This window comes from Stenella coeruleoalba, assembly GCF_951394435.1.
Source record: "Stenella coeruleoalba genome assembly, chromosome: 1".
Lineage (NCBI taxonomy): Eukaryota > Metazoa > Chordata > Mammalia > Artiodactyla > Delphinidae > Stenella > Stenella coeruleoalba.
The window spans coordinates 119,126,490-119,153,175 of record NC_137169.1 but is presented as its reverse complement, the minus strand read 5'-3'; the positions used below and the strand labels follow the sequence as shown (position 1 = coordinate 119,153,175).

Here is a 26,686-nt window from a genome sequence, read left to right as displayed (position 1 = left end):
GGGGTCAGGGAGCTGGGAGGAGCATAAAGATTACAGTTAAATTTCTAGTGAGAAACTCTCTTTGACCTTTTGTTCAATCATTTACTCGTTCATTTACTAGTGACTAGTTATCGAGCACCTATTGTGTGCCAAGCAATTCGTTATATACTGGGAAGATAAACAGGACATAGGCCTTGCCCTCAAGAAGCAAATAGCTCAGTGGGTCAGATGGAAATGAAGTTGAACTTGATAATTTTAAAACATTGGAGCATATCCAATGATGGAGATATGTACGTGGGTTATTGCTCATTCTGTATTTTAAGATCTCAATCTCCATTTTTCTTAGATGAATTCCCTAAAAGAAGACCTAAAAGAGTACCTATTTGGCTCAGTAACAATTGTTTCCATGTCCTTGACATACAGGATGTGCCACATAAAGTTGTTGGAATCGAAATTAGATAGCACTTAATTAATAACCTTTCAAGATAGATAGACCTTAGCATTTTTATCATCCTCATTTTCTGATTTGAAGTACTGCTACATCAAAAATGATGTTTATCAGCTAATTCCCATTACGGTGTCAATAACTAACAAGTGTATGGGGTACAGCTACTCTGGAAGTCTATGCATTTTAACATGGGTTAATATCCTGACCCAGACCTGAACTTCAGATAAGACATCAAACACAAGATAATATTTTGTGGGAGACAGAAGATTGCTTGGCCTCCCTCAAATTATACCACAAAGCCCAGTGGCCATGAACAACACTTAATGGCTTAAATAAAATTTTTACAAGGGTACATGAGAATCAGAATTCCTCTTTGCCTTTAAGATATCATTATTCATCAGTAAGGACTCAGGTTAAGCAACCTCTCCAAGACCGTACAGCTAGGATGTAACTGATGTGGGATTCTGAATAAGATCAGTCTGATTCCAAGAATGCTGCTCTCATCCTAATTTGGATCAAATTTAAAGAAAGCTGATAAGATCAACTCTGGGGACTGGATTGCACTGGGACTCTGACTGCCTTATTATGAAGAAGGCTGTAATGGCTCTGATGTGAACTGGAAAAGCTCAGCCAAAAGTCACCAAGAGAAGCTAGCTCCTCCTGGCGATGCTGGACCCCAGTCTCTAGTATCAGGATATGGCATACTGCAAACAGCGTTGCCCGTAGAGGCAGCCAACCCAAGTGCAGATCCCAGCTCTGCCACCTAACAGCTGACAACCTTGAGAGAATTACTTTATTTCCTTGTACTCCACTTCCCTCAACTGTAAATGCAGATGAGAACAGTGTACTCACATTCCACAAAGGGTTATTGGGAGGGTTAAATAATTTTTAATATACATAAAATGCCTAGATTAGCACTTTATTCTCATCAGAATAGATGTTATATAAGGTTAGCTACTAATATTATCTTTCGGCACAATTTTCACCCTTCTCTCTGCCAACACCTAGCACAAATATTCTCAGGGACTGCTTAGGGTCATACATTTTAAAAATGGCCAGGAGTCATAGATATAAATGCAGATGCTATGCTGTCTTTCCCTTTTGTGTCTCTAAGGCCAGCCAGCAATGGGCTGAAATGGGAGGAGGCTACCCCACCTAGTTGTCTCCACTCACAACCTTTCCTTGCACAGTCAGAGGCAGGCTGGGTTAGCAAATACTTGTGAATGGCTTCCACTGCCTGGCTTCCTTTGGGTGACTATCCTGTATCTTTTAGACCTGCTGGTGGTTCCAAGGTGATATGAAATAAACCAACTAGCATTTTATTTTGTCTTATAGACTATCATGACTTCTTAGGTATAGGGAAATTCTCCTGTTCTCTTATTACTTCCCCAAGTCGGTCACTGATGGCTCAGTTTCTTTTCAGAGAAAGGAAGGAAATCCAATGAACATTGTCTGAGTCAAATATTGTTCTAGGCACTTAACATGCATAATCCCATTATACGTTTGTAACAGCCCTATGAGGTAGATACTATTACTCCTGCTTTACCGTAAGGAAATTGAAACGCGGGTTATGCAACATCCCCACTCACCATGGACAAAGAGCAAGTAAGTAGCTGAGCTGGGATTTGAAACACCATTGATCTGACTCCAAGCCTGAGACTTTCACTCTACTTTTATGGGCAAAATCTGTTATTACACAATTAGAGCTAAAAGTGAAAATGCAAATGCCATTGGGAGAGGTAACACTGATGTGTGTTTGTATTAGGAGACAAAATTGCTATCAGATCTTTCCTTGAAAACAGGCTTTGATAAGAGAGATAGCACAGATGAGAGAATATGCTTGACATTAAGTACCATAAAGGAAGTGGGGGGGAGGGAAGGAGACGAGTATGAGGTATGTTAGTTTTCCATTGCTCCTGTAACAAATTAGTATAAATTTAGTGACTTAAACAACACAAATTGATTATCTCATAATTCTATAGGTCAGAAGGTCAACACAGATGTCACCAGGCTAGAATCAAGGTTCAGGAGGGCTGCATTTCTTTCTGTCGGCTCTAGGGTAGAATCCATTTCCATGCTCATTCAGGTGGCAGAATTCAGTGATTGGGGTTGTAGGACTGAGGTTCCTGTTTCCTTGGTAGCTGTCATCTGAGGCTACCCTTAGCTCCTAGAGGCCTCTCTCTGGTCCTTGTACATGGACCAAAACTTCTCAACTTCTCAAAACCAGAAACGGGGTGTTGAATCCTTCTCATGTTGCCATCTTCCAACTGACTTTTCTGCATTCCATTGTTGCATCTGTCTAATCCAGCTAAGAAAGTTCCTTCCATTTTTAAGGATGCATGTGATTAGATTGGGCCCACCTGGATAATTCAGGATACTCTTCCCACCTCAAGGTCATTACCCTTAGTCATGTCTGCAATGTTCCTTTCTCCGTGTAAGGTAATATATTCACAGGTTCTGAGTACTAGGGGAGAGACATCTTTGTGAGGAGACATATTATTCTGTCTACCACAAGGGTGGGTCTGGGGGTGACCTGCAAACTATGCCTGCTTCATAGCTTTGTCCTAGGTGTCCTGGTCTTGGGGAACAATTTTGCTAGTTCTCCAAATTGTTCTCTAGAATGGATCTGAAGGTCAGGATGAGGATGAGGGACAGGGAAGCTCTGAGCCTAGCAGACATATCCTGACCTACCTCCAAAGGGTTTCTGGCCTACCAGCCTTCCCAGTGTCCCTTTAAAGCAATTTGTAATCCGTTATCCTGTATCATTAACCTAATTAGTGTAATTGCACCCAATTACATAATCAGTGTAAATACATGAAGAATCCCATAATTAGACAATGTAATTAGGTAATTAATAGATGACGTGGGAAAAATCCATAGAAAACATTCTGAAATGGACATGGTGCCTGTATGAAGCAGGCAATTTGCTAACTTCAGCATCTCAGCCAACTCCCTCTGTTGGGGAAGAGAGATCCACAAACTAATTAGAATCCGAACCATAAAATTCTTTTTTTTTTGCGGTACGCGGCCCTCTCACTGTTGTGGCCTCTCCCGTTGCGGAGCACAGGCTCCGGACGCGCAGGCTCAGCGGCCATGGCTCACGGGCCCAGCCGCTCCGCGGCATGTGGGATCTTCCCAGACCGGGGCACGAACCCGCGTCCCCTGCATCGGCAGGTGGACTCCCAACCACTGCGCCACCAGGGAAGCCCGAACCATAAAATTCTTGTTCTAAAAACTCCTGCTGTCTTGTATCATGTCCGTCCACCCCCAGTTTTATAACTCTATGGCCAGGTTCTCTCTCTGTGTTGCTCCTGGGGAGAGAAAGTTCTCCCACAGAACTGAGTAAGATGAAAAAATCCAGCCCATCGTAAACCAGATTTGACACTGAGTCTATAGATAGGATGAGACTTTATTAAGGCCACGTCTGTGTGACAAAAGTAACCAGACAGGCAGAGGCAGAGTTGGGCTGCTTAGTCGACAGTCTTCCCAGCTGATTCTCATTGAGGGGACAGACATGGTCCCCTTTCTTATAGCAACCTGTGAGAGTTCAGTGGAGAAAGAGGTCCTGACAATTCGATCTCCAAATATACCTTCAGTTTATCCACTCTTTCTGCCTTTGTGGCCATCACCCTAGGTTCAGTCACTGACAGGTGTCTCCCCTGATCTACAGCAGCAGGGACCAGACTGAGTTCTTTGCATCCTTTCCCACCCTTCCTCCAATCTGTTCTCCTCCAGCAGCTGGAGTGGTCTTAAGATCTTCTCAGTCCATTGCCAAAATATTTTAATGGAGAAAACCCACATCTTTTACATTACCTACAAAGCCTTATGAGATCAGGCCTCTGCTTACCTCTCAGACCTTTTTTGTACCCTCTCCCCAGACATTCTGTCCACATTGGTTTTCTGCCCATGTCTTCAAATATGCTACGCTCTCTCCTACTTCAGGGCTTTCCCACAAGCTTTTCCCTTAGCTTCCAAGCGAATGTCCTTGTCTTTTACTGGCTAAATCCATCCACTCCCTAGGCTGCTGGTTCCTTAGAGAAGCTTTCTATCATCCCTTGATTTAAAACATTTTGTCATTACAATTTCCCATAACACATTATACCTTTTCTTCCTGGCATGCTTCACAATCTGTAATTCTGCATTTATGATCCACAATATTATTTTATGATCTGATCTGTGCCATTCACTAGATTGTAAATTTCATAAAGACAACAGCTATGGTTCTGTTTACCATGGAACCCCCAGTATCTAGCACATACTAGACACTCAACATATATTTGTGGAATGAATAGTGTGTTGAAAGTGGGAGCTCTGAGAACCAACCAGAAGTTATCATATCAGTGGTCAGGGCCAATCCAGACCAGCAGGGTGAGAAGCTGGAATGGAGGCTCCAGCACCACAGAAAAAAGCATTTGATCAGCAGCCGCACGGGAGCTTGGATTCCCTGGTCAGTGATCACTGTCTCCTCCTCATAACCGCAACCACAAGACTTCCAACCAAAAAGCATCTGACTTCTCCTAATTTAGAGTTGTGATCAGGCTTTGTCTTTTACTCACTCTTTTCATTTTAGCCTGTTCCTTAGAGAGACACCTATGGAGCCTGGGCTGTTGATCACACGCAGATACACCATTAAATTGATTTTTACCTTCTGCCTTGCATTACACATTCCAGAGAGAGACAGTGGAGAGGTTGAGGTGATGTAGATTCAGAGATGGATTAGTCTCCATTATGAGCAACAGCAGGAGTTAAAAAAAATGGGTGGATGTTTTCTGAGGGAAGGATATTCAAGTCACAAAAAGTGGTCAACTCCTCTGTTTCCAGACATGGAACTAAGCTAAATCAAGAATGGCATCAGCCTGGATTGTCACTTTTCATTTGCTGACTGTTATTGTATTTATAGTCACTTCTCTGATGGCCACTGATCATTCTGTAATCATTTCATTCTTTGGTTTATTCTTCATTATATTTATTCTGTGGTAAACATGTACTGAACACCTTCTACTTGCTTAGGACTCTGCTGGTCATTGGTAATGCACAAAATCCTCTTCCTAGCAACCTGTCTTCTCCCCACAAAATCAGAACTCTGGGTCAGCCCTCTAAGAGCTGGATACCCAGGAATGTTTTCAGGCAGATAAATGGCTATGGCTATGTCTGGATTTATAAGCTCAGATGGCAAGTCTATTGGATTGGTATGACTCAGATGGCAAGTCTATTGGATTGGTATGACCAAGACAGACATGGTCCCCTTTCTTATAGGACTTACAGTCTAGCTGACACAATAGACTATAAAACAAGTAATTCGGGCTTCCCTGGTGGCACAGTGGTTGAGAGTCCGCCTGCCGATGCAGGGGACACGGGTTCGTGCCCTGGTCCGGGAAGATCCCACATGACATGGAGTGGCTGGGTCCGTGAGCCACGGCCGCTGAGCTGCGCGTCTGGAGCCTGTGCTCCGCAACGGGAGAGGCCACAGCAGTGAGAGGCACGCGTACCACAAAAAAAAAAACAAAACCAAAAAAAAACCCAAGTAATTCTAGTCAAGTGTGAGGAGTATGATCCTGCAGGAGGTACAGGGTGCTATGATGACACATTTTAGGGGAATCTCATCTAGTCTAGGGCCTTGGGAAAAGTCTCCTGGAAAAACTAATGTTTAAGTTGAGATTTACAAGAAAGGTAGGGCTTAGTAAGGTCAAGGGCTGCCAGGTATGAGTGATTTTTTTTTTTTTTTGAGGAGAAGGGAATGTATATATAGTGATAGTGATGCAGGCACTGGGAGGCAAGTTCAAAATAATGGGACTGAGAGGGTACATGGCATGTTGAATGGACTGAATGGAAGAAGAGAAATATGATTTGTAAATTTCTTTCCCCTGCCCCCAGCAAGAGGGAGCCCCTTGATACAAGAGAACTCCTATTTTATATTTTATTCACATAAAAATTTTATACTTTATATACACAAAATATTTAATATTTCCTAATTTATATTTCCTATATCATTTAGCATAATATGAGATATATAATGTTGATTGATTATGTGACAATCCAGATTAGTTTTTATCTTTATTCGGATTCCATTTGTATCAGCATTAGGAGAAATATGTTGAGGAAGTTTCATCGTGAGTGTCCAGATGACCCGAAGATATTCTGTATGATTCTTCAAGGAAGGTGAATTATGGATGGATGCTGCTGTAAGAAACTGCAAATGAGAATTACGAGGGAAGCTTGTTGTAGTCCATCTTCTTCCCGCCAACTTGCCTTCTCCCTGCAATTTCCTATCCCTGGCTCAGGCCCCCAAGTGTTGAGTAACCAGGTCCTTTTTCAGGGAGGTAGTGACTACATCTAGATTCCTTGCCTGTACCAGTAGGACGTAGAGAGAGTATGTCTGTTTGATTGGGCTGACCAACCAGTGGCTCCAGTGAGATGCCAGTGGGCACACATATTGATCATAAATAATGTCTTCATATCCTATAGTAGGTAATAAATCAAAGAGATTTCAACATACCTTTCTCTCTTATTTGTTCTAATGAACTGTGTTCTGGCCTGGAACTTTTCTTTTTAGGGTGCATGCATGACCTGGCCCTGTTGCCCACTGCAGTTCAAATCCTTTTCTTTCGTTTCTGTTTTTTTTTTATCTTTATTTATTTATGTATTTATTTTTAATTTATATTGGATTGGAGTTGATTAACAATGTTGTGTTAGTTTCAGGTGTACAGCAAAGTGATTCAGTTATACATATATATGTAGCTATTCTTTTTCAAATTCTATTCCCACTTAGGTTATTACAGAGTACTGAGCAGAGTTCCCTGAGCTATACAGTTATTCCTTGTTAGTTATCGGTTTTAAACACAGTAGTGTGTACATGTCAATATTAAACTCCCTCTCTATCCCTCCCCCCACACTCTCCCCCTAGTAACCATAAATTTGTTCTCTAAGTCTGTGAGTCTGTTTCTGTTTTGTAAATAAGTTCATTTGTATCTTTTTTTAAGATTCTACATATAAGTGATATCATATGATGTTTGTCTTTCTCTGTCTGACTTACTTCACTTAGTATGATAATCTCCAGGTCCATCCATGTTGCTACAAATGGCATTATTTCATCTTTTTAATGGCTGAGTAATATTCCATTGTATATATGTACCACATCTTTATCCATTCATCTGTCTGTGGACATTTGGTTGCTTCCATGTCTTGGCTATTGTAAACAGCACTGCAATGAACATAAATCCTTTTCTTTCTTCTCCTTTTTTTTTTGATGTTTGTTTAATTTAATGCACAATAATTAATGTTATTGTCCAGCTTCAGAGGAACTTTTTTTTTTTTCCAAATCCTTTTCTTAACCTCTCATTCCACAGAGTCTGGAAAGCTTATTATAAACACCTCTGGCTCTGTGTCCATATCACTAGAGTAACCAGAGGGTTGCAGAGCCTTCCTACTCTGCCCTCTGTCAGTACTCAGTAAATACTCTAGTGGCTATTTGATGGACTGCTCTATTTTTTACTAGTAAACAATTTCCCTCTGTTTTAACGTTAGCTATTACATAACCAAAAGGAACTTTCTAACTCACTAAATCCAGCCCTTTCTTTGACAAAAAAAGAAACTGAGGCAGGAGAGAGAAAACAGTTTGTTCAAGCTCATCCGAACCTTTGAATGGAGTTTGGAAGAAGGAACTAGCCATGCTTTGTTCAGTCCTTCCTGAGTGGGTATAGTCTGGTTGGCTCTCTCATCATGGGGTGAGATTCCTGGGATAAGTTTTGCCTCTGCAGGAGGTGAGGTGAGGGTCTGAAGTGGTCTGTCTACTTGGTACAACACGTGACCTAATAGGTACTGAGTAACTTTGTTGAATAAATAAATGAATACCATATGCAAGAAACCATGTGATAAATGACTACAAGGATGATTTAGACATTGTTCCTGTCCTTTAGGAGCCAACAGTCCATCTAATGAAGAAATAAGACAGGTAAAAATAACTCAGTTTTGGACAGTGTGTAGTTGGTGTTTTTAAAAAATGACGCACACAGTGTAATGATAATGGGTCAGCAGAGGAAGCCAGTCTGTTGGCACATCTGGGTAGGCTACCAAGTGGCCTTTATCGTGGGAACCAGGGTAAATAATTACTATACATCGTTATGGCATTTCCAGTTTATGTTTCTAGAGCAAACAGGTAAATTTAGAGCAAGTCAGTTGCTTTCAACATATAATTCATTGTAAACTTTTCCTAGCCTATTTCCCACTTAGAAAGATTACAAATAGGGTGCATCTTACGGCTGGGATGGAGCTGAGAGAGAGCCTGTCTCTTCATTCGAGGGTTCGCTGCATAGGGGCTCACCACAATTTGAATATTTACTTCTTCTTTGTGCACCGTCTAATGTCCTTGAGGCTGTCTGTTTTCTTTATGGCCTGGAGCTGTTGGGCCCATTTTAATTTGAATGTTCACTTTGTCCTCTGAAATTACGAATAAGGAAATCATTTAGAACCATAGGTCTGTTCAGAAAAACAAAACAAAGCAAAACAAAACAAAACAAAAACTGGGTCTATTTTCTGAGGTTCCGTGGCTGATTATTTTTCAAAACCGAAGACTTCCTTCCCATGATGTGTAACTGCAAATTGCCAGAATGGTTAAAAATAACAGATATTTTTAAAGGTTGCTATACTTGGGAGACCCTTAGACTGTTGCAAATTCTTTATAAGTTTATGAAGAAGCTGCATATGTGGAAAACAATAGGATGTCTGTGTCTCTCTCCCTGCATCCTGTTGTCTGTGAATCTGGGAGTAGATCTGGGATGCTGTTGCCAGACAAAAGAGGGCACTATTTGTACCTGCAGTTGGCAGGTAAAGATGGCAACACTCAGTGAGGCTGATGCCATTTGTCCTTTGGTTGTGACTTTACTCTGTTGCCTTGACAACTGCCATGGAAGGTGAAACCTCTGGAACATGTAAAGCTTAGAAACCTCTCACTGAGATTGTTCATGGTTCTTTGGCTAAGCCCCCTCTTTTAAAAGAGTGGCTTCATTTTTCTTCCCATTGTTGTGGCGATGTCCTAGTCTGTCTCCATGCAAAAATCATCTCTCTCCGCAGCAGGTGTGGCAGAACTTCCATCCTGCTAAGAGTTCTCCAGAGGGAGCATGGGCCCCGGGGAGTCTCTGAAATCACAAGCATTTAGAGGAAAATTGAAGCTCTGTGGAATTTCAATCTGCCTTCCTAAAAAAGGCACATGGGTATAAATCATTGTCCCATTAAGTCTTTTGCATTCTCCAGTTAGTACTTCCTATGTTTCTCTTGTCCTTTGGTATTTTCTCTTTAGCTTATCTGCTCATCTGTCACAACTCTCTTCTCAGGTGTCCCTATGACTTACGAGGAATTGACAAAGTTTCTTACTTTGATGCTGAGGCAATTAACCTCTGTCCCTGCAGGTGTGGCACATCTATCTCAGAGACACCAAAAGGACTAAGGGACACTTTGTTACCCAAGACTCTTGTCTGGAAGATGCTTCCTTCCTAGAACAAGTCTCCAGTATCACAGAGAATTTCCACAAACATTCTGAGCCCCTGACTTCTCTGTTTGTGCTGTTTATATTGATATGGCCAGAAAGAATTTCCCACCCACATGAAAATTTTGAGATGGAAAGGGGTTCTAGAACTCTGGAGGAGGACAGAAGAGTACAGCCCCCAGTGTTCATGTTTTTCTAGGATTCCAGGCAAAGACAAGTGATCAAGTAGAGACCACTGGACTGGAGATGAATGCCTGGCCTTTTTAGGCAGCATTATTAAGCATATAGAAGGTACCCTAGGGAACATTTAGTCCAATTAATTTATTTTACATGTAAGGAAACTGAGGCCCAGAGCAGGGAAAAGCTTATCCAAGGTCATCTAGCCAAATAACCTAGCCAAGACTGGAACTCAGATTGCCTAAGTTTCCAGCCAGTGTTTATTCTGCATTAATGGAATTCTCTGGAAAAAGATTACTGTTTTAATGAAACATTGACAGGTCTATGGACATTGTAGAACTTTCTTGGTAAGGTTCAGTACCACTGAACATTCTTGATGAATGAAAAAGAACTTACAGAGTCTTTGGAACAGAACAATGTAATGAGTAACAACCTGTGTGGACCTTATTCTCTGTGGAACAACATTCATTCACTTTTTTTTTTTCTTTTCATTGAATATTTCATGAGTACCATAGAGTGTGCAAGGCACTGGGAGATAGAGAGATGAAAAAAAATAACACCTCAGCATTCCTGAAGCTTATGAAAGTTTTGTATTGCAAGTAGCATTTGACCTGAGTTTTGAAAAAGGGGTTCCAAGTGGAATTAGTGTCAAGTATCCAGTCTTTCTGGAACACAAGCTTTCTATAGGGAAGCAATGGCATATAAATCTAGATTGCAGAGGTTTGTATTATTTTAATACATTTATAGGGCTGGTCAGTTAAGTAGGCATAATAGATATAACCTAGCTTAACTTTTGCAAAGCTTTTGAAACTCATCCTTTGCAGATTCCTCATTAATAAGTTGGAAAACAAATTCTAGGCCAAATAATTTTTAGGTGGGCGAAGAGTAAACCATAAGATTAAGTTGATCATTATCTATCAATGTAGATTTAATAAGTGTTAATTTCTGGGAAATGGAAGAAGAGGGGTTAGAAAACTATAACCTGAGGGCCAAATCTGGCCCATCACCTATTTTTAGGTAAATAAAGTTTTATTGGAATAGTGCCTTGGCCATTTGTTTATGTAGTACGGATGGCTGCTTTTGCCTTAACACTGGCAGAGTTAAATAATTGCAACAGAGACATAAGGCCTGGGAGAGATACAGTCCCCGTCTCTGTCTTGGGTCAGGTTCCCTGGGAAGCAGAGTCTAGGATGGAGATTTGCATGCAGGAAACTTAACAGGAAGTACTGTCCAGTTCAACATCTGTAAGGGAGTGAGGGAGGAAAGAATGGGAAAATAGAGAAGTTGAACTACCAAGAATTTGCAGCTGAAGCCTCAGCCTTACAGGGAACTGCACTGGGATGGCCCTGCAGAGCAATCCTGAATCAATGCAAGGAGGCTGGGCCTGTGTATCCCCACTCTGCTCAGATATTAGATACAAGGCTCGTCCCAGGGAGGGACATAACTTTGGGCGAGGTGATTCCCTTTGGCTAAAGACAATTCCCAAAGAGGGGCTCAGCGGTCAGTCGTAAGTAGCCGCCTCTTCTTGAGCCTGGGGGAATCAGTACCTCAGTTCTGAGTAGGTTCTGAGAGGCAGATCACAGTATCTACTACAGTTTCTTGCCCATCTTATTTTCCCCATACAAACCCTGGGTTGAAAACTTCAGGGAGGCATTAAGGAAGAGTGCTCTAATTCACATCATCAATAATTTATTCCAAAGATCCAGTTACATAAAAGAACATAAAATCCTGTAATTCTATGGCCCTATGAGTTGTCTGTGGTCTCCCATGGATTTCCACTTTTAAGCCTGTTCTTCTGTTCCTTATACTTGGTGTGTGGGCATAGCACGTCCAGTGAACGGTTGAGGGATGAATTGGGGTGAGCTGATTCAATAGTGTTACACATTCAGGAAGGTTCCTGTGTTGGTATGAAGATGGAGTCATTTTCCAAGGTCCCATCACTCTCATTAGATTCGAAGTTAAGGTTTCCCCAGAAATGCATTTTGCATTGGAAGGGGCTAATTGCCATTTCTCTGCCTGGAAAGATTCAGTGTGGGTGTGTAAGGGCCTAGGGGCTTGGGGTGGGGGAGAATTCATTATAAGCTTGATTGTACTATGCAAATATTAAAAAATGTACTATTACAGCATCTTCGAGCTAGTGGAACTTACAATGCTACTTCATGTATATTGGGATCCTGAAAATAATTATATTAACTTTTGCTTGGTAGTTAGCTCTGATCCTTGGTAAGTTTCATAAGATGGAACTTGCAATATTGTCAGTATCCAGAAGTAGAGTATTCTTGGAGAATGTTTCAAGGGAAAGATATTCCGTATCTTGTGAATTTGAAGGCATGAATCAAGCCTTATGTGACCTCTCTGTGAACAGAAATTAGTGTGGTTCAGCCTCTGTACAGAGTCATGTGACATATGATGTGGCGGCACCACACCAACTGCAGAAGCTTTGAAGAATGACATCAATTTTCACTGAAGATTTTCCTGAAAGGGGTTAACCTTAGACTTTATCCAATGGGCCAAACTGAAAGCTTCCCCAGAAAGCCTCTCTAGATGTTATTTTTTTCCCCCAAAGTTCTATCCTCAGGACAGTCGCTGAAAATCCCTCCTGCTGTCATTTATCAATCCAGCTTCTTTCTTGCTGGGCTGCTTCCCCCGCCTACTTCCTCCTGTTAACCTGCTGTGTTGCTCCTCAAGCTTATAACAACTTCTGTTCCAGCTCTGGACAGGTCACTCTATTACTTTTTTCTATTTTTCTTTTTTTGGGTTACGCGGGCCTCTCACTGTTGTGGCCTCTCCCATTGTGGAGCACAGGCTCCGGATGCGCAGGCTCAGCGGCCATGGCTCACGAGCCCAGCCACTCCGCGGCATGTGGGATCTTCCCGGACCGGGGCGTGAACCTGTGTCCCCTGCATCGGCAGGCGGACTCTCAACCACTGCGCCACCAGGGAAGCCCAGGTCACTCTATTCTTTGTCAGTGCCATGCTTTATGGTCCTCTCTTGTCTAAAAAAGAAAAAGCATATTTTCTGTTATCCTACTTTTCTTGTGAAGAATTCTCACAGAACACTTCTAGAGGATAAAATTCTTCACTTCATTATGTCTTTGACAGGTAGTTGCTTGGTGAGATTGACATCAGAACCATCTGTACTTTTGAATGGGAGTCAGAAGCATTTTCTCTCTTGGTTCCATCTCCCTTCCCCCCAGTACTTCATTTTGGTCCCCAGAAGAGGGTAAATTTCCATTGTTTATCAATTGAAAACTTGGGATATATTTAACTGGTGTTAGAAATTAGCCACCGAGAATAACAATGGCCTATGGAAGATGCCTGAGTTGCAGATACTCTTCTGGAACATGATCCATGTGTAAACTAAGGATTGCATGTCTAAATAAACCTGAGTGTCTGATCTCATTTTTTTTCCCTGAGAAATGTGACGATTGATAATGACCTAAGTATACCCAAGTGCTTACCCTACTAGGGCAGCTACACAGGTAAGAACAGATCAAGGTTATATGCATTTTACCTCAAGATTCCCTCCTTAACTCTGCTCTTTTCTCTCCATCCTAAGATTGCATATCAGAATGAAAGTAGGTGGGAGTGATATTTTTATTGGGATAAGTTTGCATCCACTTCATTTTTTTAAAGCAAACAATTTGCAAATACCCATGCTTTATTTTTAGTAACAGACTACTTTCAGTAAACTTCATAATCCATCATGATTTCCCAGAGCGCTGTGACATGATGGTTGAGAACTGTCGGTTTGGGGTGTGAGTGTAAATTTATTAATGTTTTCCTGAACTTCTCTTTCCTTTTACCCATAGTCATGCTGGCTAAGGAACAGAGGGCAATTACAAGCTTCCCAGTGTTTATACGGATGGCAGCCATCTATATTTCTCTGCGAAGGGTGTATGGAATAAAAGTGTGCATTGCAGAGGCAGTTAAGTGAGCCAGATATAGCAAACTAAGGCAGATAACGATATGGCCTCGGGCTTAACATGGCTCAAGTCATTCCTCCCTGACAAGAGTAACGGCTCTTTTGCCCTTAAGGCCCTCAGTTCCACAGGGCTCTGGGCTGTCATCCCTCTCTCCACAGAACACCTGAGGTCATTAAGAGAAATGCTGATGCCATGCTAGGGGCCATGATCTTCCCTGCCACCAGGTTGCAGCTGACACATGGATGACATTCCTTTGGTGTCAAATCCAGGCAGAGTGTTGTCTTACCTGTCCCAATATCTGTTGGAAATCAGCTCTTGGAAGGAATTTAATTGGTTTTACCTAAATTCAGATAAGACTTAAGAGGCAAGGATAAAGTTGCCACACAAGGGCAATCCTGGATTCCAAATAGCCCTGGAAGATCCCTGGATACAGTGAACCCCATATGTCTGCAGGAACTCTAAATGACTAGTTAAATCCTAAAGTAATGTATGTATGATATATCAGATTTATTGTGGACTGCATATGTATGTTTGCATGCCTGGGAGCAAAGGGTTGCTGAACCCAATTCCAAAATGTGTGTGTGTGGAGGAGTCCCCACTCCAGTATGCAATTCTCAGACACCAGCAGAGTGTCCGAGTTTTCAACTCAATTCTGACACTGTTTACCTAGAGATAGAATCAGATTCCACAAGTAAAGGGCTCAGTCCCACAAGACTGCCCTCCATTTCAGATGCCAGATGCAAGCCCGGTTTGTTACCTGTGCTTCTGACCCACTAGCTGTAAATGAGAAGGTCCCACGACCCCTCCTCAGGTTCAGTTAATTTGCTAACATGGCTCATAGAACTCCGGAAAACTTGTTTCCTCACTAGATTACCAATTTATTATAAAAGGATATGTATGAAGAGATACAAATCAACAGCCAGATGAAGAGAGAGATAGGGCGAGGTCCTGAAGAAAGGACCTCTGGCCTTGTGGAGTTTGGGGCCTGACACATGGAAGTATTCTGATTTCCCAACATGGAAACTCTTGGGAAAAAAAGGAGCAATAAGCTGTCCTTCTGTTTCTTATGGAAGCTTCTTTACATGGTCATGACTGACTAAATCACTGGCCAATGGCAACTGATTCAACCTCCAGTTCCTCTCCCCTCTCAGGAAATCAGGGAGTGGGATTAGAAATTCCAGCCCTCTAATCAAACGGGTTGATTCTCCTGGCAACCAGTTCCCACCCTTGGGTGGGAAACAAAAGTCACCTTCTTGAAACTTTTTCAGAAACTGAGGACAAGAGACAACATATTATTCCACTGTTCTTTTTTTTTAATTTAATTTTATTTTTGGCTGCGTTGGGTCTTTGTTGCTGCATGCAGGCTTTTTCTAGTTATGGCTACTCTTCGTTGCGGTGCGCGGGCTTCTCATTGCAGTGACTTCTCTTGTTGCGGAACACGGGTTCTAGGCGCGCGGGCTTCAATAGTTGTGGCGCACGGGCTCAGTAGTTGCGGTGCGCAGGCTTAGTTGCTCTGCGGCATGTGGGATCTTCCGAGACAAGGGCTTGAACCCGTGTCGCCTGCATTGGCAGGCAGATTCTTAACCACTGTGCCACCAGGGAAGCCCTTATTCCATTGTTCTTACTGCTTGGGAATTTTAAGGGTTTGGGGAGCTGTGAGTCAGGAACTGTGGATGAAGATGAAATATATTTTTCCTATAAATCACTATATTGGGCACTGGGTATATGGAGTAAATTGCCTTGTTAATAATGAGGATATGGCTGCATTTGGTTATTAGAAATTTCATTTCAAAAGTTAGAAATAGAATAATAAGCATAATATATTGTTCTAGGACATGGATGTTCTTCCTTCTGTGCTGCAGTGAGGTATATCTTCCCTCTATTCTCCCTTACTCTTCACAAGGTAGCACATTGATTCACTGGACACCTATGGTGCATTGATCCTCCCTTCTTTCACATGATTCTTTTGCTAGGAATGGACACAGAGAACAGAGCAAGACTGGAGAGAAAGATGCCCTTATACTTCTGCATAATGTTGCGCTGGGGAAACCCTTTCCTCACGTGGGTCTCAGCTTTCATCAATTAGCTGGAGCCGTACCTAAATCAGTGCCACTATCACCACCACCATCACCACCATCACTACCACCACCACTAACACCACTCTAGCTGAAGCAATCCCCAAGACGTCCTAGAACAAATTTGTTTAAAGGCACTTTTCTCTTAGATTATCAAGATGTGTGTAGTGCGTTTTCAGGTTTCAAGAGACAGAGACATATTCAGATAACCACTGTTGACAGCAGCTTATTATGAGGATATGCAGATAAATAAATAAACACAGAAAAACTTTTCGTGAGCACCACTGTCGAAGGAATTGAATGTGGCTCATCCATTACAGAATAATTAGCAGCTCTAAGATCCAAGAGTAACTCAAAATGTCCCCTCATAATTGTGTCTTTGCCGCTCCTGACTCTTGACACTATTATTCCAGAGGCTTGGCTTCTGCCTGTCTCTGCTTATATTTCTATTTCGGCCTTGAACTAGTTTCTTCCCTCTCACTCCTCTCCGGTCAGTCATTTGGTTTTTGCTTTCTCATGTCTTCCACGGCTCCATGACTTCAGTCTGTGATCTCTTATGTTTGTTTCTATTCCCCTGCTCCCTGTGTAGTTGTATGTTCTTTTGCAAATTCTTTAGGAGACATGAAGATCTTACTGATTCAGTTACAATATAAAGTACTACTATTGGCAGATGTCTCATACTAGGCCACTTCACCAACACTGACCAGCTTATAAGTGACTGACCCTGGAACAGGCACCTACCTCCCTGGTCCGGTGACTTGAGTCAGTGTGATGGGCATTGGCGTAAAGCTTGTGCTTTATAAGTAAGGAATTCTTTTTATCTGCTTTATCTAGAATGTAGCTATGGGAGTGTCAGACTCTTCTCTAGGTAAGCCATCACTGCAGGCTCTCTGTGTGTGCACTAGTGTTGCACCAAGTATGATGTATCAAGAATGATGAGCACCAAGTACCATATAAATCTTCTTTGCCAGCATGTGGAAAAAAATGGACCTCAAAATCAAAATCAGACCCATTCAGAGGAAGAAGAAAAAGAGAGAGAGAGAGAGAGTGAGAGAAAAATGACAGTGCCAAGTTCCACAGTTCAGCCATGCCTGAAGACAGCTATAGTTATGGGCTTCTCTTTTTTAGTTAAAATTTAGTTGAGTAAGTTAAGTTTTCTGTCACTTGGAACGCAAACCACTGTGGTGACTATGCTAGTATATTAACTTTAATAACTGATTTTAGACATAGAATCTCTACGGTATCTGTTGCCTCATAGGAGTTTGTCAAGAATGGGGATTGCCATTGTGTGCTCACTCTTCCTTCAGGGAAACTGACTCTGGCTGGTTCATAAGAGTTTTTCATAATAAGGACTTTGAAGACAACCGCAAGCCACTTTACATTAGGCTTCCTGGAACAGGTTTTAATCTAATGAGCTCATTAACACATGGTGACATATCAGGGCTGCCTGATATCATCACTGGATAAGGGATAATTTTTCCTTCTTCTTTGAGAATAGGAGTACCTGCTGCACACAGGCCGACACCTTGTGAACTTGGGATGTAGGACAGTGATGTAACAGACATTAATTTTAAGTCAAGGCAGGATAAATGTAAAAATAAGCCTTCTTGGTATGATTGCCTATGGCCTCTTTTAGTGAAACCAGTGAAGTCTTTTATTGAGAGAAAAAGATGGGTGTGGGACTGCTACATCTGATTTTACATTTTAGAAGCAGAACCATGCAGAAGAAAACTGCTGACGTTGGTCATTAGTAGACCCAGATTTTGCCCCTGGTATGGCACTAACAAGCTCTGTGATTAAAGCGACAAGTTTGTGTGTTAAATAACCCCTTTCCAGTTCCCTCTTGTGACCAAGGGGATGCACTGGTGAGACAGCAGTCTGGAGAGTCATGCGGCGTTCACTGTCTATATAATCCTGGCAGCTGGACTCAGCGCCATGCTCCATCCAGCTCGGCTAAACAGCCCAGAGCTTCGACAAAATGCTCAGAGGCACTTGGATGAACTCTGTCATTTTATTCTTTTATGTAAATTCAGCACTGACTTTTCAAATGCCATGCAGGCATGATTTTAGTATATAACTGACAATAGTGTAATGTTTTATAAAGTGATCTTTCAAGTAAAAACAATTGGTAGCAGTTCTATGAGCATTTTAGTGGGAGCTGCAGTGGATTTACAAAGAAGAAAAGTACAGTCTTGTGGAGCTTTGGAAATGCCCTGCTCAGATCTTCCTTCAAAAGGACCTGCTGCAGGAACATAGCTGATGGATCTCTTCCAGCTGCTGCTCCTTTGGAACCACGGTGGCATTCATTCTGAAGTCACATTTCTCACAGGCTCTTCCCAGCCAATGACTGAGCGAGCGTGTTACTAGAACCAGGCCATTCCTTCCCGAGACAGGATTTCTCTAACGGACAGTTTGGGTCAGGAACTGGTCTGGCCAAGATTTTCTGAGAACTTGTCTGCCATCTGAAGTTCTTCTTACCCAATTTTTCCTTCTCTCTCCCTTTTCACAGATACAAGTCTTGCATCATGCCTGTGTGCTTTCTTCCCCTTTACCCTTCCTAGGCATTTCCCCCAGTAAATATATTATACATCTCATTTCATTTTGGCATCTACTTCTTAGAGGACCCAAACAGATGAAAACAGGATTGAGAGTGCTCCAAGAAAACAGGCAGTAAGATGGGGTTTAGGACAGGTCCATTCATTTAGGACAGGTCCGACTGGAAAGAGGACCTCTTCCTGAGTAGTATGTGGGAAAAGGATAGTCCCAAGCCAACATGGCAGCCCAACTGCTAAATTTGTCCCTGACGTTTATCTAAGAAAAAGTCCTTGCTTTCATGGTAGTATTGTTAGATATTTTACATCTGTAAATGTTATGACTCAATAATACATTTTTGTAATTATTACTTCATATAATTTTACGACTGTTAGATTTAGAGAAGAGAAAAAAGTAAATACGCATTTATGCTTTTGTTAAATTATCCTTCTTAATTACCATTTCTGGTTCTCTTCATTTGATCCTGTGTATTTGAGTTATCATCTGGGGTCATTTCCTTAGTCCAGTACAGTTTTTCTCCCATGCACCTCCTTTGTACTAAATGTTTTTCCGCAAACTTGGGGACATTTCAGCCATTATTTCTTTGAATATTTTTTCAGCTCCTTTCCTTTCCTTCTGGTAATACTATTATGCATATATTAGTGTTCTTCATGGTGTCCCACATGTCTCCGAGTGTCCGTTCATTTTTCTTTTTTCTCTGCTCTTCAGAGAGCATAATCTCTTATCAGTCTACCATCCAGTTCACTAATTCTTTTGCCTGTTCAAATCTACTATTGAACACTTTTAGTGAATATTCAATTTTAGTTATTGTACTTTTCAAACTCTAGAATTTCCTTTGTTGTTGTTGTTGTTTTAAATAATTTCTGTCTCTTTAGTGATAATCTTTATTTGATGTGACCTTGTCAGCATACTTTAATTTTTAAAATTATGATTTCCTTTAGTTCTTTGAACATATTTACTGTGGCTACTTTGAATACATGGTGAAGAGAGGGCAATAGCCTCAGTTTCTCTCTCCTAACATGAAACCTTCACCACATGAGCTAGGGCAAGGGACATTGGGACCCCAATATTCTTGAAAGTGCCACTCCAAGACGGAGCCTCCATTTCATAAGTTGAATCTAGGTGGAAGAAGGGAGCCCCACCTTTTGGCTGCACTCACCTGGACATAGCCTTAGCAACAAGTAGCTAGGAGCTTCATGAGAATAGCTGACATCCTGCCATTTTTAGGACGATAACCCTCCAACAACTGGGAGCTGGGCAGAGAGGAAGCCCTCTGTTCTTGGCTTCATCAGTTTCACTGAGTTGAGAGGAGGAAGGGAGGAAGCAGATCTTGGTTTAAATATCAGAGTCTTGCTGTTCTTATCAAATTACAGTAGATTTTCTTGAATAAATGTTTCTTCATCTGTTATATACCCTTAGGACCATCTCCAGATGGTTAATTAAAAAAAAAAAAGTAATTTTCACTAGTTTCAGAGTCATGGAACTCCTAATGCTATCTTGACAGAAGTGGAACTCCCAACTTCTTTTTTTTTTAACAATTTTTATTGCAATTAGCAGTGAATTTGTCCACACGCCTATCTAAATTCTAAGCAAATTGAGAGAAATTGCTAATTTATTTACCTTTATATTTCTAGTGTCTACTGTAATTTAGTGCATATATTAAGTGCTTAATTAACATTTGTTGAAGGTATTTTGCCAAAAAACTATCATCTATGTATATTTATAATTGGAATATATAAAATTGCAAACCAGAAATTATAAACATAAAGTTTGATAAACAGAAATTCATATTCTAGACAACTTCTTAGCAACCTGAATATGGCAGTGGCTGCAAATTATATGTTCAATAACCTATATTCTTCTTTTCCTTAGCACTAGATCCAAATTTACTTGGGATTATAATGTACCCAACTAAACAACTACATTTCCCAGGTTTTCTGGTAGCTAGGTGTGACCACATGACTCAGTTCTGACCAGTGAGGTATAAGTAGAAGATGTTGAGTTAATCTTCTGAGAAGCTCCTTAAGAGGGGGATATACAACTGGATTAAACTTTTTGCTCTTTCCGTCTTTTCAGTGTTTCTTGCATTGAATGTGGCATAATGGCTGTAGCTCCAGGAGTCACTTTGGTCCTGGAGATGTCTTTGAGAACTGAAACTACATTCTAAGGATGGCAGAGCAGAAAGATAGAAGGAAACTGGATCTCTGATGATGACACTGAAGCCTGGAGCCTATACATTGACCCTGATAGATAGATAGATAGATAGACAGATAGAAAGATGGATGACAAACTTTTACCTTGTTTAAGCCGCACATTTCTAATTTCTGTTAATAGTAGGTGACAGTCATTCCTAACTGATATATCATCTATTTCATATTTTGGTGTATTAAGTTCTACTTATATGATATTTATAGTGAATATCATGTTGTATTTGTCTGATTTGGTCTGAACATTGCAACTTTCAGGACACTCTTCTCTACAGAGTGCATAAAAGTGAATCCAGAAATGGTGCTAAATTAGTAAACAAACCAACTCTATATCTATATCTATAGATTAATCTCCTGCTTTCAGCCTGCCTCTGCAACCTCAAACAACTGTATTTATCCACAGAGTTGTGCTTTGAGCTAAGTGGAGAATGAATACAAGGGAAAAAAATGTAATCTCCAGCTTTTCATTTTTTTCATGGTTCCATTCAAATGAAGTCATTATTTACATGTGTTTGAGATTTTCAAGTAAAATTTAAAAGAATCTGACACCCTATCAACATCACTCATTCTTTCATATTTGGTTTCAATCATGGGATGATAATGAAAGTTCACATTTATTGAGTACTTACTATGTGTGTATGAAGCAGTGTTCCAATTGCTTTATATGTAATCTATACAACAAATTTGGAAGGTATGTACTATTATTATCCTCATATTACAGATGAGGAAAGGGAGGTACAGAAGGTTAAATACGTTGCCCCAAACCACACAGCTAATAAATGGTAGAATGAGGATTCAGACTTTAGCAATCTGCTCCAGAGTTTGTGCTCTTATCAACTATACTGTATTGTATTTTCTAGACATGATTCTGTTTTTAGTCATGGAAGCTCTTCTTGGTGTAAAGACATCCCTTGTTTCTTTTTAACATTTGTTAAGAAAGAACTTTAATGATATGAATACCCAGAAGACTTTCAGTATGACTAAATTATAGCTACACATGCAGATAATCTTTTTGTTTTCCTGTATAAAATTATCATTAGAGATGGTAGGGGAAGAAGGTATCAATAAATTTCATTGATGCTGAAATAATATGCCCTCCATTTTCAATATAACCAGAAATTCTTGATAATATGTTTTGTTATTGGTGTGCCATGAGGTATATCAAGTGCAAATTCTTACTAATAAAGGGCCAAAGTTTGTGGTTGACTTTCTTTTTATATAAACCATAGTAGCTTCAGGCTTATCCTATTATAATCATTCTGCTCATTTGTGTTACAATAAGTTTTCATGTGTTGGAAAAGAATGCTTTGAGTGGTAATTACTAGGAAACATACTTAACCCCTATCTAATTTGATCTGTCTTTCATATTTGAATACATTAGGAGAAAGAGGTTAAGAATCATTGGTCTAAATGATCAACCATAGTTGTCTGCCTTACAGGTTGGTTAGCTGAAGTAAGAGATACGATGGTTAATTTGACATTTTTAGACCTTCAGAAGTCTATGTTGGCATTGGCTCAATGGTGGGAATAATCTTGTGGATAATTTAAGCAAACTTTTAAAACCACTGCCTCTTTTCTTGACTGTTCTTAGATGTTGAGTTGGCCATTCAGTAGGCATAAGTATTGCTTAACAGTTGTCCTACAATACACATTAGATAGGTAAGCCCTCCCAGTAGGGCATTTCAGTAGCCTGAGTTAGTCTTTCACATGTGAAAGTGACATAGGAGCTACCCCCAAAAGCAGTTCCTATTACTGGGTGTCAGAAAATATCACAGAACTGGCAAAACACTTCAGAAGGAACAGTGCTTTAGGAATGTGAGATATTATTATATAATATGGGATATACAAAACAATGGAGAATAAATAGCCTTCACCTGCAGGGAATCAATACCACTGACTGTATTATAGTCAACTCAGTAACTTGCTATTTGAGTTGGAGAGGTGGTGGTGGGGTGGAAAATTATGAGGTGCTTAAAAAGAAACCTTGCACCAAGCACTGACTAATGATTTCCGGGCTGAGAGTAGATGTCATTAATGACCCTTTTTATTCATGCAGAAGTTCCCAAAGAGGAGTGTAATGTTCCATTAGTAGTAATTGAAAAAGTCTCTCTTCGGGATTATGTCAAAACCTGAAGATGATGCTTCTGCCAAAACATTTTGGTGACAAACGTGTGAAGTATTTGACAGAAAGGTGCCACTGCAGGTTGAAGAGGCTTCTTGAGGAGATTCTCAGAGAATCTGGAGGCAAGAGGCTAACATGAGACTGTGGGTGTCAGCAGGTAACTCCCACCTACCATCCTAGTCATGAAGAATCACAGGATTCCTCGTTTTTAATAGCCCAACCTTTGTGGTAGGCTCCAGGTAGTTTTGGCCAATACTGTTGGTATAAACCTAAAACTAAGACACATTGGATAGGCAGACCTTCCCACTACATAATTTTAACTTTTATTCTTTTTTGTTTTTCAAAAAAGAGGGGCCATTTTTATTTATCTTGGCTATTTCAGGGTAGGAAAGGGAACTCACATTTTGGAGCTTATTCTATACCAGATGATGTGTTATGTTCTTTTTTTAAAGTATTTTAATTTTATTAGAATATAGTTGATTTACACTGTTGTGTTAGTTTCAGATGTATAGCAAAGTGATTCAGTTATACATGTACATATACTCATTATTTTTAGATTCTTTTCTCTTATAGGTTATCATAGAATATTGTGTAGAGTTCCTTGTGCTATACAGTAGGTCCTTGTTGGTTATCTATCTTATATATAGTAGTGTGCGTGTGTTCATCTCAAGCTCCTGATTTATCCCTCCCCCCTACGTTTTCCCTTTGGTAACCATAAATTTGTTCTCAGTATCTATAAGTCTGCTTCTGTTTTGTAAATAAGTTCATTTGTATCTTTTTTTAAAATTAGATTCCACATATGAATATTATATGATATTTGTCTTTCTCTGTCTGACTTCACTCAGTATGATAATCTCTAGATCCATCTATGTTGCTGCAAATGGCATTATTTCATTCTTTTTTATGGCTGAGTAATATTCCATTGTATATATGTACCACATCTTTATTCATTCTTCTATTGATGGACATTTAGGTTGCTTCCATGTCCTGGTTATTGTAAATAGTGCTTCAGTGAGCATTGAGGTGCATGTATCCTTTTGGATTATGGTTTTCTCTGGCTATATACCCAGGAGTGGGATTGTGGATCATATGGTAGCTCTATTTAAAAATTTTTTTTTTTCTGTTACGCGGGCCTCTCACTGTTGTGGCCTCTCCCGCTGCGGAGCACAGGCTCTGGACGCGCAGGCTCAGTGGCCATGGCTCAAGGGCTTAGCTGCTACGCGGCATGTGGGATCTTCCCGGACCGGGGCACGAACACGTGTCCCCTGCATCGGCAGGCGGACTCTCAACCACTGCGCCACCAGGGAGGCCCTATTTTAAATTTTTTAAGAGACCTACCTACTGTTCTCCATACTGGTTGTACCAATTTACATTCCCACCAAGAGTGTCGGAGAGTTTCCTTTTCTCCACACCCTCTCTAGCGTTTCCTGATGTAGATTTTTTGATGATGGCGATTCTGACCGGTGCGAGGTGATGCCTCATTGTAGTTTTGATTTGCATTTCTCTAATAATTAGCGATGTTGAGCATCTTTTCATGCGCTTTTTGGCCATCTGTAACTTTTATTCTTTCTGTAGAATGGGCATCTGTAGGAGCTCATGGGAGAGAGAGAAATAACATGATATCATGGGCTATGATATCAGAGGCCCAGTTTCAGGACCACAAAAAGCTTGCTTTACCCCTGCCTCCCTGTGCTGACCTCAACAGTCCTATTACCCTTGCTCCATTGCTTCCAGGCCCTGATCTCATTTTTCTTTTAAACTTTTCTTTCTGACGCTTATTCACGGGCTTGAGTGCTCAATACACAACACCTCCAGGCAAATGCTAAGCTGAATGTTGGCCAAGAAGTTATACTGATTTAAAGAGAAAGATAATAAAACTTTTCATTCTGTTCTTGCCTGCAAGCTCCACTATTCTGTTGCACCTCAGGTGTTCCCTGTAGATACTTCCTTCATAGCACATATTTGATTTTATTGCTTAGTTTTTGCACGTGCCTGAGTTGTTCTACTCGACTGCAAGTTCCTCAAGTCTTGGGACTCTGTCTTACTGAATGAAGACCTGGGCTCTAATGATCTGTGTAAATGCGTGAGTTGCATAACCTCTTTGAGCCTTGGTTTTCTCATTTAAAATTGGAATAATAATGATTTTGTGTTGTAAGTATCAAAGGAGATAAATCTTATAAATGCTTCTTATAAGAAGAAAACATAAGCGTTTCTAAGGGTCTAAGATGCAGGTTAAAAACTAACAAGGAATGAAATGTTTCCAATGATCTTGGGTTCTCCAGACTAGGGAATCACCAAGGCTGTCCTCAGATAAGCTCTAACCTCAATTAATTCTCATGCCATCCAGAACAAAGCTAAGATTTCAGCTAGATGATTGAAAAGATCGTGGTAGAATTAATAGAATTAAGAGACTCAAGATGAGGAGCCAGTTTGGGGTAGTAAAATGGAATTAGTATTGTACCAATTGGGTCTCATGCTCAATAAATTTTGGATACAAGTGATATTAGAGAGCGTATATATTCAAATAGTGATTACTGAGCACCCATTAAATGCCTCTAGGTGTTATGGCATATAAAGACGGATCAAAGGGAGATTACTGGGACCTAAAAAAGTGAGCATTTTAGAGTAATTTGCTTACAAACGTACAGACTCATCCTAAATACTATACACATTATTTTGATGTAGTAGTTTTACAGATTCTGAGTGTTTCTTCAGATAAAATGTTACTTCTGCTCTTTCAGCCTCACATGCATTTAGAATTACTTTTCTGATGGGAGTGGTAGGTTTAAATTGATCCACCAGTTTCCCTTGTGATGACTGGCATAGATTTATGTAATAGCTGATCAGAGGTAAGACCACAGTTTGTGACCTTAGAACAGAAATATTTTCTCTATAAATTTACCAGAAAGACACTGAGGTTGAACCTGAAAATTTACCTCAATAGTGCCAGGGTCTGACCAGTTTTGCAGTGGTACAGAGATAGCTGTTAGGGACATAATTTGCAAAACTAAACTAACCTTCTTCCTTATTTTCATTATTTCTGGCATATTTGCATGCGTATGTGCCCTCGCACACGCACGCACACTTATACTATAGCATGGGTCAGGAAGCCAAATCCAGCCTACCACTTGTTTTTGTAAAAAAGCTTTCCTTAGAACAGGGGCACATGCATTCATTCAAGTATTGTCTATGACAATACATTCTCTGCCATATAAAGGCAGAGTTGAGTAGTTTTAAAAGGGAACTTCTGACCCTCCATGACAAAATATTTACTATCAGGTCCTTTACAGACAGTTTTTCAACCCCTACAAACAAACAAACAAACTCTTGCAGGTGGTTTTCCTATAGAATACACTAAAATTTGAAGTCAGGTTTCACTATCCCAGTATATCAAGGTCAAATTCATTAGGGTAAAGGGTTTAACCAACCACATATTTTTGTAGAAAACAAAATTAAACAGAGAGTGTAAGAGAAAAATATTGATGCTAAAAAATGGGGATTTTTGTCCTGATGCTGGGAGTTCAGAGGTTCCTTAAAGCCAGTGTTACTGAGAGATTTATTTTATATTTTTAGAATTCTGTGACCAATGATGTTATTTTTAAAGCTTGCTAATTTAATTAAAACCACATATTTGACAGCTGCTATCTATATCTGACAAAAGATTTGTACCCATGATACATAAAGAACTCTTACAACTCAATTAAAAGAAGACAAACTAA

At 40.4% G+C, this 26,686-nt stretch overlaps 1 long non-coding RNA gene across 3 annotated transcripts in view; it reads left to right on the top strand.

Annotated features, from left to right (window-relative positions):
• LOC307177557 overlaps positions 1-26,686 on the top strand; it is a 202,683-nt gene that overhangs the window by 44,201 nt on the left and 131,796 nt on the right. The window contains exon 4 of one of the 3 annotated variants that reach the window (XR_013825066.1): positions 6,506-7,652. The exons of the other annotated variants lie outside the window; for them this stretch is intronic. This is a non-coding gene — a long non-coding RNA (uncharacterized lncRNA). Of the gene's footprint in view, positions 1-6,505; positions 7,653-26,686 lie in introns of those variants that run through there. 3 annotated transcript variants of the gene reach the window in all.